General features: G+C 41.0%; 1 long non-coding RNA gene across 1 annotated transcript; it reads left to right on the top strand.

Annotated features, from left to right (window-relative positions):
* The first annotated feature begins 2,514 nt into the window (after window positions 1-2,514).
* LOC26535451 lies at window positions 2,515-2,940 on the top strand. The gene is made up of 2 exons (XR_001454271.2): window positions 2,515-2,744; window positions 2,804-2,940. It is a non-coding gene; the product is annotated as an uncharacterized LOC26535451 (long non-coding RNA).
* Window positions 2,941-14,420: the final 11,480 nt, after the last annotated feature.

The raw sequence follows: 14,420 nt of genomic DNA, 5'->3' as shown, positions 1-14,420 counted from the left end.
TTTTACGACTAGTTTGCCAAATGTTAGAAGGCATTGTTTTGGATTAAAGGAATCCGAAATTATTCAGCACATTTGACGTCGTTCTTGCAGACCTCCTAATGGAATCTTTTGTCTTTTGTCTAGACTCTTAAGTGAGGCGCCCACAATCCAAACGGTTATGCAAATACAAACTGTAAGTGGCCAAAAATAAACATACTTTTTTCTGAGTTCAATATTTTGGATACCTAAGGAACCCTTGGTGGTCAATTAATTACATGAAACCAGTTGCCCACGATTATGGCCATAAAAATGGGTCTAGCTGACGTCTGAGCCTAAAATTATAAATTATAAATTCAATTTCAAGGTTCCACTATTTATGGTTTGGCGTTTCAACCAGTGTTGCTCAGGAAATGTTTTCAATAGCACATAATTATATGATCCACACCTCGTATAATTATTTGGACCTCAAAGCGCATAATACTCAAAATACCATTTCGTTTTTAATTATGAATGCTTCATTACTCTGCGGCGGCTTAAATTATTTCCTATTCATCTTTTTTCATGTTTCCATAACTCTTCTGCTCTTAACTCGCCTAACTCTTAACTGGAATGGTTGATAGTTTAATTTGTATCCCTAGCAAATTGCCACTAGTTAATAATTTTATTTTTTATAGAGGTCAAAAACTTCATGTGCTGCCATATAATTGCTTCGTGATTTTGGACACCGGTTGCTGAATTATTCGGGGTGTTGTTTGGACTTCAAGTGCAAACGCGTTAATCACACTATTCATGGCCCGCATCTGGTCAAACATTTAAAAACTTGTTGTTAACTTTCTGCGTTTAGTTTGGTCTACCAGGCGACCAAATCTTCCTCTGCATTTGTTTATATTTCATGTATGTAAATGACGATCGTATTAGACATGCTAGCCAGCTAGGTTTTTGCTTAGCATTTGCATGGCAAATGGCTTCCGTCGTTGTTTTTACTTGGCCCGGTTTTATGGTTGTGCATATCAGCAGATGTCGTTATAGGCGAATCCCAATTAAACCATTGTTTATTCACATGGATATTCATGCCAAATTCTGATAGCTGGCCATCATACTTCATTTTCAAAACTAAACAAACTTATTTACTTGCGTTAAGACTTTGTAAACTTTGTATGTGTAAACTACAAATTTCGTGGACTTATCAGTTTCGTTTCCCCTAATTAAGACAGACTTGTTAAGTAGCCATGTAAAGGTCGTTTATATAAATTATTAATTGGATGTCCATATCCAAATATCAGCCGGTTTTGTGATACTCCAGTGGCAGTCTTTGTGTTAATCAGATTTACCGGGTTCTGCCAATAAATAACCTTTGCTTGTCGGAAGAGAAAATCTTCTAAATAATGTGATTTTTTCGGTTTGAAAATATGAAAAACTACCTGGGAGCATCATCTGTTTTCGGCTTAGATATGGAATGTGAATAAATTTGAATCGATTTGATCCCACAATTCTTTGAGCAAAATAACCGGTCACGAGCTAATTTTGCTTTTGAGCTATTTTAAATAGTTTCACAATGATCGCATTAAATATGGTGATTCGCTGTTATCAATCTAAACATCTGGAAATATATTATGTTTTGGTTTCAAAAATCGTGGAAGAAAAAAAGGTATACATTTTTATTCATTAATGCAGATGCAAACGTTTCTGTCTTAAGACTAGATAGTAGCGTATAAACTACACCATTAATAACCAAGTTATAAAGCTGAAATATGTGTGCATTCAAGTTTTTGTATTTTATATGCATACATTTTTTCTAAATAAGTTTCTGCTCTATTTTCTAGTGACCTAACCCGTTCAGGTCAGCTTTACTATGATTTTGAATAAAAAAAATAATGGATAGTAAAAATTCACATTTATTTCTTTTATGCACTGACAAATTAATTTTGGGGCAATGCCTGGCTGCGTTAAGAAACCACAAAATCCACCGATAAAAAGGCTTCCCAAGAAAGCAGGGGAAAGTACGGAGGTGTGAGAATGGTGAACCAGAGGGTGATAAAAAAAGAATGGAGGAGTCAAGTTACGAGCAATGCACAAAAGGCAACAACGGAAATGAAATCACGTACCAGGGGCGTTGTCATTCACAATGAGTGTGTGCCTTAGTGTTCGTTCGGTTGTTGTTCGCGTTGTTGCTCCGAATGTGGTTGTTGTTGAAGTTGTCAGCAGTCGCGGCGTCGACAGAAGCTGCCATCTAAATATATATGCGTGCACTGGAAAAAACCAGCATGATAACCGGTTGCGTTCCTCAAATGCATAGTGTAAGTATAAGTCAGTCTAAAAGTATACTTCGATATATATAGAAATGCAAACACCTTTATCAGTAAGTACATTTTGAAATGGATTTCAATGTCTAACAAAAGTAAGGCATTGCGACATTTAGGAAGGGTATTTCAAGATAAGTGCTAGAAAGAAATGTTATCAGTTGATAGCAATCAAATATAAATAATCGTATATAAATAGTGACACTTTTGCATTACATTTCAGTCGCAATCGGAGCTTTATACCCAGTGCATCAATGTCATCGCAGTCGGGAATGTCTGCCCTTGATTTTATAGGATCGTTAGAATAATATAAATGTATTCTTCTACCGATTCTAGAAGAAAGGGCGGACATTCCCGACTGCTATTACAATTACGCAGTGGACTTATTCCAGAATTTAGTCTTTAGTTGCTTACCTTGATCTATCCACATTTCACACAACGAAAACGGTAAAGAACGTTCAATAAGTGCGTCATTAACAATTTAAAAATTCAAGCAGCATACTAATTTTGCCTTTTACTTTCAGAAAACTGAATCATTTTGTACCTGTTTTGGCTGGTTTTGTCATAGCGTATGAAATTAAAAGTCATTTTTAAAGATAAAATAAAATAAAATATCTAAAATAAAAGCTTTTAAGCTCTCTATAAATTTTCCTCAGTGCAAGTGTTTGTTTGTATTTGTTAACGTCCTAATGTCCAATTTCAATTTAGACTGGCTGGCTGACAGTGCTTGTCGCCGACCACCGCAAATGGCAAACAATGTATGGAAGGTGCCCTTCACCCAAAACTCCCCATTTCACATATCTACAGGGGAAAAGTGGACAGATGTGAGGGAGGAGGAGGTGCTAGAGCTGAAGTTCCCAGCTAAGTTTATTTACTTTTAACACGAAATAATAAAGTTTACAAAAAGGAAACGTGCGCCGTGCGCTATGCTGCACTTCCTAGCGCTGTACCGTTATGCTCGTGCTCACCGCGCTAGGTGGTGACTGTACCTCGCCTTTGACAAAAGCCATTTTAAGGATTCTTAAGCGCACAAAGCGAAATATTAACTCCCAAAGGGAGTGTGGGCAATGGAATAATATCGGAAAACTTGAAGAAGAAAACTCTTGGAAGTGTAAGCCGTTTTAAGGTGCTCGCCAAATTTGTATAAGCTAAATTGTTTTCGAAATAAATACTGTACAAATAGGGTATTTACAAACATAAATTTAGAAAGCCAAGCTCTTTTTTAGCTATTAAATAAAACATGTATACTTTAAAATGCGCAGCGAAACCCCGTTAATCCCGCCTTACCCTCATCCGCAATTTATCATCGTCGAGAAATACCACCTTTTTTTTGTGGACCACTTCCAAGAAAAAGGGAAAATTTTAACCAGCGCATTGCAGTGAAGTTTCCTTCACTGTGACCGAGCGGCCAAAAAAAAAAAAGGTAGAAAAATTAGCGACATGCTGTGTGACGTGACTCGACTGCATTACGTAGCCGCCCCGTGCGCCCGCCCTGCCCGGCCAGATGCCTTTGACAAGGGGCGTGGCCGCGCCCGGCCTAACGACACAACTAAATTATTTAAAAACTCTCTAAGAGCAAAGAGGCTTTGTGCAATTAAATGCGTTCTCAAAGCGCCACGCACACATGTGACAACATGCTCTCAGGTCCGGACGAGCATCTCTCCGTAATGTTAATAATTACGCCGGAGTTTCGTGTCCGGACACATGTGGTGGGTTACTTACTTACTTACTTACTGGATGGAATGGTTTGGTATGGTATGGAATGCCCGGTGCTTGCGTGTGCGGCTAATTACAATAAATTTGGCCAATTATTGTCTGGCGTTGTTTTAGCCCCGGCGGCTGTAAACTTCAAGTAGCTGCCGAAGACCCGGACGAAGTTTCGCTGCCATCGATACGGTTTTTTTTGGGAATGGGTTCTCGTATCGAAGGAACACACATTGCGGGCTAATTGTCTTCGAAATTATGATAAGAAGAAAACTTTCGTACACCGCCACGTTGAACGTGAAAGTGGAGTCACTTAAGAGGGTCAGTCGGGTCGCTTTACTCGCACATGATGAAAACTATGATGCCACAATGGGAATGGGTAAGTGAGTGTCAAAAGGTTATTAGTGAAGGAGGATTGACTAAAATTGGAAGCACTTTGAAAGGATTTATATTTGCCTGAGGGGCAGGTTTTGCTCCTCAGTCACTGAACATTTATAAGATTAACAAAATTCTACCAAAGTTGACAATAAGCCAACTTATTTATTTGATTTCGAACTAAAAAAGTGAAATCTTATTGTTATTATCCGCTGCTTTTGGTAATTCGCCAATATAATAATATACCATCAGTACACCATACCACTTATGCATCTCCATTGGCCGATGTCATTTCCGTCTCACAGATATTTTTAGCAATCATGGCAAATCAAAACAAATGTCAAGCGATTTGCTTTATAGCCATCGCCTGCGACCGAGACTGCAGTGATTTGCCTGGGGAATATAGCAAAGAGTCCTTCATTTTTATTATCCTAGCCCATCCAGCCCTTTGTCCCCCTGCTGAAAGGGGTGCAACATATGCGCGCTTCATAAAGTGCCCCCCCTTCCCTTTTCCCCCTTTTGATGCATGCCAAATGCCACAGTAGATGCAGTCAAGTCGTGCGCCAGCTGAGAGCGCAATTTGGTAGAACAATGCGATACGTATACGCCCTGTTGTTCTCTGTCTTACGACACCGCAGTGAGAATAATTCTCAATAGCATTTTATATCTAAAAGGTTAATAATTAAATGTAATGTCATTAAATCAATCATTATTGTCATTATTAATCAATATCCTTTGCACTTATCAAAATATTTTGATGTGAGGAACTACTGTTAAGTGCTCCGATTTTCTCGCAGTGCAGTTGTAGCTACTGGCATTTAGAAACGCCTTTGTCTTGGCTTCGGTTCTGCGCCTGCCTTCGTTTCTGCCAAATGCGCCATATATTTTTTCAGGTTTATGTCTTCGTTCTCTAGCAAATATTTCGAAAGGAGCAGCGAGCAGGACAATAATGCATATGTCGGAACCCGTTGTCGTTTTGTTTTATTGCATATTTATTTTTTATAGCGAAAGTAGCAAAATATAAATCGCTGTAACGCCGTGTGGGCCACAATTTTTGGCCTCTTTTGCTTTTTTCCTCTTCGTTTTCGATTCTTTTTTTTTTTTTTTGGCAGGCACACAAGAGCCATAAGCTCCGCCAATCGCATATGGGCCTCAACCAAGCGTACACATGCAGAGCAGCCTGCTCGGAATTAAGTTCTCGTTGCGCTTTTTGCCGGAGCCACTGGATCCGGAGCTACTGTGTGCCACAATACTCGGGCACGGGGGTATGGCCGATGTTGGGCCAACCAGCAGAATTCAATCATGAAAGTTTTTCAATAATCCGCTTTGCCCCGATTGCATTTCAATTTGCCATCATTTTGGCGCAAAAACTTAATTTTCCACCAATTAGTTTTCCGGGCAACGGCAAGGGGGGAAAAACCCGTAATTGATGTGTGTGTGTGCCTACAAAAAACATTTACACTCTGGAGGAGATTTGTTGCTGGGGGCGTTGGGTTTAAAGAACTGCAAATAGTTTCTGATGCAACTTTTTGGTTTCAAAATTATTGCTATTTCATTTGGCTGCCGATGCTCGACTTTTGGAATATAAACTTAAAAGTTACAGCAGCGATTTGTTTCTCGTTTGTATTAACAAATTGGCCACATGAATTGGGAGTCTTTCAGTTTTTTGGAAATATTTTTGGTAAGCAAATATATGAAATTCTTTATTTGTTTATAAAAAGGCGCAGGCAATGTTTAAAAGATCAATACACAAATAGCTCCTTAAATTCAAGTCTTAGAAAAGGCATAATCTCAATGACCTCCACATTGCCTTGTCTTAGCGCTTGTTTTAATGGCCTTTGCAGGCATTATATGGCGCCCCAAAAGACATTGAGCATATTTATTGATCCCCAAACACACACACACACACTATCTGCACACACAGACACCTGAAGTGGAATGGCCGCCAAAGTGAGCTGCGATAATGCTAATTTTATTCAAAGGTTATGCCATTAGAATCCACTGCTGCAGCCGGGACCAAAAGCTGGCCAGCAGACAGAGCGCAGAGATATAGGAGCGACAGGAGCTGAAGCTATCGGATTCGAAGGATGAAGGACGAAGGACGAGCGATGAAGATGGAATGCAAGTACGTGAAGAAATTCACGAAAAATTACGATAGACGCCGGGCGAGGCTGATGCACACAAAATTGCAAATCGTGGCCGGAACGAAGACGAAGACGCAGACCACGGCCAGATGGGGCCAAGATTCAGCCAAGATGTGGCCAAGATGAAGAGGGATAGAGAGTCGCCTGGGCCAGGAGTAAGATTCGGTTGCATCCAAAAGGGAAACCTCGCCATGCAGCATTTATTGCCAGCGAAGCGTATTTGGCACATTTGATGCGGCGCATAATGGGGAACGCCATTAAATGTCCATTGACATGGCAGCCCAGGTCCGTTGGCCAGCACAGTGGGGCAAGTGAGAAAAGTTGAGATACAAAAGAAATTGCAATTTAGTGGGTATCGTGAATCAATTGAACAATAGTTGTACTACATCTTATCTTACTTACAAATGCAATATATTTTATTGCGTACTTTTATGTATTTCTACCCACTGTGCCCGCTGTGTGGACAGTGGTGCAGCGGTCCATTGCTGCAGCGGTGGTGCATCGCAAATCGAATGCGAAACGAGCGTAAATCGTGACCAGCAAGGATCTGCTTAGTTTTCTTATTAGCTGCGATTACATTTTATGTTTGTTGTTGGGTCAACATGGCGTATACTTCACTTCACTTTGGCTGGCAGGGGTTTGTGTGCGTTATATACAGTTTGTATGCTTAACCAAAGTCACAGTTGTTTTTCTGAGAGCTGCAGTTGTTGGTTTTGCACTTTGCTGGCAACGATTTCCAGCTTCCAGCTTTCTTGATTTTCGTTCCCTCTTCTTTTATTTTTTTTTTCTCTCGATTTTTTCCTGTACGTGGCCAAGTTGCAAAATGTCGAAAGTCGTCGTCGCATCAAATATGTTGAAAAGCAATTGGCAGGCGTTGCTACCGAACGCCCCTGTCTACTAATGCGCTGCTGTTGGAATTTCTTCATTGAGTACGTGCATTAAATATCAAATCACAATGAAAAATTCCTCCTCACTGGCTGGCCGAAAATTAAATGCATTTCTGCCGTTGCATACTTTCAGGCGCGCGTTCAACTGTGCAGCAATCCATTTCTCTGTCGCAGTTTATCCTCGATTTTTCCTACTTTTAATTGCCGGGGCTTCATTTGTAAGGCAAGTGGTTATACGTATGTACATGTGGCGTATGATTGTGGAAATCAATTTCCTGAAGCAGAGCCAACCGCAATCGGTAGACAAAACAAAGAGATATTCAACTACAGCAATGCATATCAATTGCCGCTGACAATTTCAAATAGAAAACGTCTCAGCATGCCAATACAAATGAATGAACAACAACATGGAAAATTGAGAGGAGCGGGCAGCGGGGTAGCTGAAAGCAGCAAGGACACAAAATGCTGCCTGTCAGCGGCAAGCTGCAAAACAAAGTGCTGCGGAAAAGAAGGGAAAATCTGCATGGAAAGGTTAAGGTACCCTGTATAGAAAAAATATTTATTTAATCTTATGCAAGGGTTGATATCTATACAGACGTGATTAGCTCACTCCCGAGTTTATAAAGGATACTACAATTTATTTTAATCGCTTTTAATAACTACTTTCTCACAACGTTTAATTCGTCTTTGATATAATAAAATATATTTGCATTTATCCATGTTGTTCCAACATCATCATATACACTCTCTTCTGTCGAAACCCTGGGTAACCACATTGAAATGTAACTGCGATTGAGTTTTGGCTCCCCACTAACACAACCAGTTGCTGTCGTTTTGCTCTTCTATTATTTTTTCCATTGTCAATTGTCAATGAGTTTTCAATTGCCGCCAACTTGCATGTTCTGAAGATGTCCCTCCACTGCATCGCATCCACTGGTCCTGAGCCGCCAATTGGGATTGGTTCTTGCTTTTGACAGTCTTGGAGCCGCCAGCCACCAACCTCCAACCCCCAACCCCTTCTCACCATCCATTTTAGACCCTGTCAGTGGCAGGGCAGCTAATTCGCTTGTTTGTGGTTGCGATGGCAAAAAGAACTGGGAAAAGAAGTCTTTGTTTTGACAGCGGCAAATAAAGGCGTAGTGGTTTGGGGGAGTGGCAGGGAGTGGAGGGGCGAATGAGCCACCTTCCGTCAGCTCCTGACATGGCTTTCCTATCCGCAAGTGTCGTCGAATGATAAATGGTCGCGAATTTGTTAAAATATCGCGTGCTTGCGACTCTTGCTCATCATTTCGAAGTAGGTGTTGAAAGAGGGCGGCGACACGCCCATTTCAATACTAATATGAAATGAAAACTCCCTAGATGGCTGCCAAGAAATGGGAATTGAAACTATCAAATGTCTGAGTTGGCTTATACATGAAAAATGGGCAAGAGTTTCTATTCATTTTTATTATTACAATAGGAAGCTACCTCATGTGTGCATATATACGATTACGATATACATATACTGTTTTCGTAAACAATTTTTTAAATGCGTTTATATTTTTTTGTGTAATACTATTGAACATCCTTCAGTGCTGCAAATGCCATTTACTTACCCCAATTCATGGGATATTGGCTAAATTTTGCATAGATATTTCGCGGCAGCTGTGCAATCTTGCGGCCACCAGCTGCTCCACAATCCACAAAAATCGAAGGCCTAAGAGCCGAATGTATGTAACTGCTTATTGTTTGCTGCACTCGCATTTCCATTTCCAATTCCCATTTCCAAACCAAATGAAAGGCAAGAGGAAAAGCCGTGCCGTGCCGTGCAAAAATTTTCAATTGAAACCCATTGATGAGTCTATATCTTGTGCCAGACTGTAGGCCGCTATCTTTTTTGTTTCACATATGTTTGTGTCAGCACTGCCAGCGGGTGGTTTCCACCATTTTCCGAGTCATCGGCGGTAGGTGGGCACCATTTTCATTTTTTTTTTTTTTCGGGGGGAGGGGTTTGGCGCACAAGGCCGCGGCTTTTGTTGACATTCGCGATGCGGACGCCCACGTAGAGGCAATTAATTGGAAAAAATGCGCAAATAGAGTGGCGTTGAATGGAGAGCACTGTATCCGGTTCGCGGTACCAGGTGGCCTCAGTTGACTTAACCTCCATTCCCGCACCCATACTCATTTTCATGTTCCTCGACTGCGTTCTCCCACCTCCCCCACTGCCATTTTCAGAGCTCAAAGTCTTTGAGCTGCTGTCCCCAAAAAAAGCGAAAATAAAGTGCTGTCTTTCTCAAATGTCATTTGTTGCTGCTAATAGCCTAACATTTAGCATGTTTCTACTCTGCCTCAGGGTATAACTCTTTACAGAAGCAGCTGCAACCCATTGATATCCAATTCTAAGCTCTGAAAGTATCAATGAACTAAGTACTTGTACAATTAGCGGTGTAGACAAATCCTTCATTACTAATTCAGGTTAGAGGTATATGTATACAGTTCTTAGTTGTATTTCTTAAAAATGCTGATACATATCCATATATTTAACCACTATTTTTGTTTGATTAATATATTTAAGATATGCGGCTAGCTAGTTTAAGCCAAGTTTACCAAAGTTTCAGTACCCTCACTTTCTAAAAATATTTATAGGGTATAATAAGGTCTATCACTGCCACAAGCTCCACATAACTCCTTAGGCCAGTGGAATGCAGTTTGTCGATGGCTTGGGAGCGAAGGAAATGGGGGAAATGGAGGAAATGAGCGGGACCGAGGGCGTTCCCCGAACTTTTCGTCGCTGTCAATGGCTTTTGTCTCGTGGCGCGCCAAAACTTTTCTAATTAAGTGGCAACGCCGGGTAGCAGCAATACGTTGGAGCCCCAAGATGGGGTTGACATGGGGGTGGTGGGGGGTTGGGTTCTGGCCACTTGTCCAGTTGGCCTACGAGCGGTCGCATTACAATAAACTGTTATGGGTGGACTTTTAATGACCAGCTGGCTGCTACGTTGCTGCATTTTCCCACTCGATGGGCGATGGGCAATGGGCGTTCGGAAAAGGGGGCGTGTTAATGGTTATCGCTGTTGTTGCTGCGGTTGGCCAGCATTAGTTACAAAATGTCGTTAGCCAAATTATTTGCCATGTTGGCGGAAAATTTTTTATGGTTTTATCAGAGGGGAAAGTCGTGCAGCGAGGATCTCGGGTCACGGGGGGCATTTCAGAGCCTTGCACGACTAATTGCAGTTGAAATTTTGTTTTATGCGCACGCGGCACATTAAGTTTTATACGTTGTGTCGCATTCGAGGAAAAACGCGTCGGATGGGGGTGGCATTTAACTAGCAAACTGCTAAGCCTGATAATTAACTTGAGTCCAGTTACAGTCACAGGAAATATGACATTTGGAAAGGCCACGAAAAGTGGGCGAAATCTTATCACAAAGCATTTTACGAGCCATTTAAAGTGTATTTAGGGGGAAAGTTGTGGTCAACTGGGGAGATAGGCATCTTAAGTGGCTGAAAATCATAAATGTATTTGTGTGATTTGGGGTCTTGATGAATAGCTACGTTCATACATGTATGCATTACTCAAGGGTGGAAATAGTTTACCCTATAAATTAAATAAACAATTACTTTTTATCCAAGAAGGAATGATCATACTCAAATTTTAGACTATACTTTTCCAGTAAGAAGGCAGCCACGAGAAGTGTATATATTTATTTAAATAATTTATGCCACTCTTTCATTACTTTTTCACCTGGCTGAATATGAAACTTTGCATATATTTCCGGCCCCGTCTGATTGTCTAACCTCCATTCAATCGCTTGGCGTTCGTAAGCCGAAAGCTTTAAATATGTAACCGCCGCTGCATGCGGCTCCCATTTCAGCTCCAGTTTTCCGGCTTTTATTGCCGGCGTTCCTGGCTGCCAGCAAACCGCATGCTGTTGTAGATTAAGCCACAAGACTTTCCCAGAAATTCACTCCAATAACAACGGCACAACGGCACATACACGGCCAGGAGGCCAGAAGGAGCGCCACTGCCAGACTCTATTTATAGTTTGATGTTGGATTTTATTTTCAGTGTTCTGGTTGCTGTTCTTCTCGTTGTTGTTTTCCTTTTTTTTTTTTTTACCTCGATTAAAGGGCCGTGTGTGTTGGCTGGAATTTATATTATTGCATGCCAGAGACTGACTAGCAGTCGGGCTCGAATTTCCACCCTTTTTTGGGGGCGCCTTTGTGCTTCGGTTAGCGAACAAATCGCAACATTACTGCTGCATGTTGTACTAGTTTTTTATTGATATTTGCGGCTTGCAATTGTTGCGCTTTGGCATTCGCATTTGTGTAGCACACTTTTTGGCCTTGTTAAGCCAGGACTTTTGACTTTCGTCCATCCGTTGCAACGGTGGCCTTGCAGCACATTTATTGGCAACAGTGCGAGTACTCAATTAAGGTCCGCTCAGCTGTCAGGTGATCATCCTTCAAGATGCCTCGGTTATAAATCAAATGAAATACATGCAAAACACTTCCTTCCACCGACGCATTTTGCATTTGGTGCGAGCTTTAATTTAACTAATTTGTATTTTGTAGGTAACATTGTTTTCCTTACACTTTCATTAAAAAATATTAATGTTTTCTATACCATTAATCAATCAATGGGTTGTAGCATCTTCCCCTTTTGCACAGTGTATGCACTCTTTTGCAGGCCAGCAAAAACGTGATGCCATTCGATTTTTTGCCAGCTTAAAAACTCATTCATCAATTAAATCGACACATTCATCAAAACAATTTCCCCCACGTTGATGTCAACATGGCTTCACTGTGGTGACGTCAATGGAGCTCGCATGGAGTTTACTGTATATATTGGGGGAGTGGGTGGATGACATATGCGAAATGGGCCTCTGACTTTTGGCATTTCATTAGTCTGCATGCGGATTATGAAGGCCCATGAATGTCGAATTGGTGAGGTCAACTGGGCGACTTGTCAAAAGCGAATTCATTTGACTTTCGCTCCACTGAGTGATGGAGAGGTCTCTTCGTGCGAAGGGGTTTCATTGGAATTTATTAAACTTTAAGTTGAGTTGAGAGTACGTGATGTGAAGGAGTTCCATTAGCATGCCTTACATCATTTTTCATTTACGTTCCATGTACTCAGACAGGGAAAAAGTCGATTTTTTTCTTGTTTTTTGTTTTTTTTTTGTTTTTGGTTGGTGTTGTTGCGGAAACTTAAGGACTTCACACTTAATTGCTTTTTCACGCCTCTCGCTACCCGGAAGGAATATCTAATACTCCTGACGTCCCGCCATTGACGTGCGCCCACTGACAGCAGCTGTCAGCTCAGTTTGTATTCACGGCGAAGACAGCACCACCCACCTAACTACCCATCCACCCACCCACCAATCCACCCACTCCAGCATTTTGCTCCGCGTCACAGGCATGGCCTGCAAATTGCTCATTTCAAGGCTAATTTGTTAGCATATATAGACCTGGCGGAGATAAAAGCATGGTACACAGGAAAATGTGCACCACCGATTGAAGTATTTCATATTTACAGCGAAGAAATTAAATAAATATAGTAAATACAAATGAATGATCGAAGCACAAAGATTTACTTATTATACAATCAAGATAAAAATATAGTTTTTATAAGACTGTTTAGTTTCTCTCTGTGTAAGCAGCTGAAGACAGCGCATAACTTGTCCGCCAAGGTGGACCAAATTTGTCAGGCAACAGATGCAAAGCCTCGCGCTTCCCCTTGCACTTAATTACGGCGCAGTGTCAGCTAAATAAATTTATTTACATAATTTTAATTAAACAAGCGAACGAAAACTGTCACCCCAAAAGTCCGCCTGTCTGTCAGGGTCAAGTATGCGTATGCGTCTGTCTGTCTATCTGACTATCTGTCTGTCAAGGTGACATCGGTGAGAAGTGGCGAAGGTGGCGGAGTTGTGGTGACCACCATCCAAGGCCACCCACCGCCCAAAAAACCACCTGAGGGGGAGGTGGTTTCCTTTTTCAGGGGTGGATCTGCTGCCAATTTTGGTGTGCTTAACGATATAATTAGATTGTTTTGTGGATGGTTTTTTCTACTTCTCCTCGGCTGCTCGCTCACCGACTGTGATTTTCAATATGCCAGGCAGCCAGGCAGGTGAACTTTATCCCACCACCCACTTTTGTAGTCTGATGTTTCCTTTTCGTTTTTTTTTTTTTTTCGGGCCCTCTGGAAGTTGCGGAAAATTGGGGTGACAAACCTCATTAATTACAAATGACTTCATTTCTTTTGTTTAGCGAGCATTCAGGGGATTCCCATTCAGCGAGTCTCTGAGGTGTGAAGTGTGTGTGTGTTGGGTGAGTGTTTGTGTGTTGTGACAGCTGAAGGGCAAAAGGCAATGGATATTTTCCCTAGAAGTGCTGGCCAATTATCATGTTGATGGCAAGTTTAGTTAGTGAGCCGCCTCTGGAATGGGCAATGAAAATTTCTGCACCCTTGGGAAGATTAGAGTGTCGAAATGCCAGTAATGCAGTAAGGGATTACGAGTATATCAAAAATCGGCTTAAATGCATACATCAAAAAATCTTTACAATGCTGTTATAACTTTTGAATTGGGTTTGCCGACGCTTTCTTTATAACAAAGAATATCAAAGATCAGGAGTGCATACTTCATTTAGAAGTCTGAATCGAATGTTTTTTAGCCCCATTGGCTGCCTTTTATATGTTCTGGGGTTCTCAAGTAGAAAATATTGATTGGTTACGGCTCTAAATACTAATTGTTGAACCATTTTAAAACCTTGACATTAAGAAATAACTAGGCTTAAAAAAACGTATAACTCAAAGTGCAAATTTAATAAGCGATGTCTAATACTTATACACAGAGCTTTAGATAGAATTTACTATATAATATACTTCATTTTCAATACCACCATTTCAATATTAACAATAATTATTTGTTAAAGCAGGATCTTTCTCATTTGCCTTCTGGAGCCATGGGTTTAACGCCAGGAACTGGTTTAAGGGTGACAAAATCAACAGGTGGCTTTGCCAAGGCAATGCCTAAAACAGCTAATAAG

The sequence above is a fragment of the Drosophila yakuba genome, chromosome 2R (assembly GCF_016746365.2).
Source record: "Drosophila yakuba strain Tai18E2 chromosome 2R, Prin_Dyak_Tai18E2_2.1, whole genome shotgun sequence".
NCBI classification, from domain to species: Eukaryota; Metazoa; Arthropoda; class Insecta; order Diptera; family Drosophilidae; genus Drosophila; species Drosophila yakuba.
Note: the sequence above shows the minus strand (reverse complement) of the source record. Positions and strands in the feature narration are given on the sequence as shown.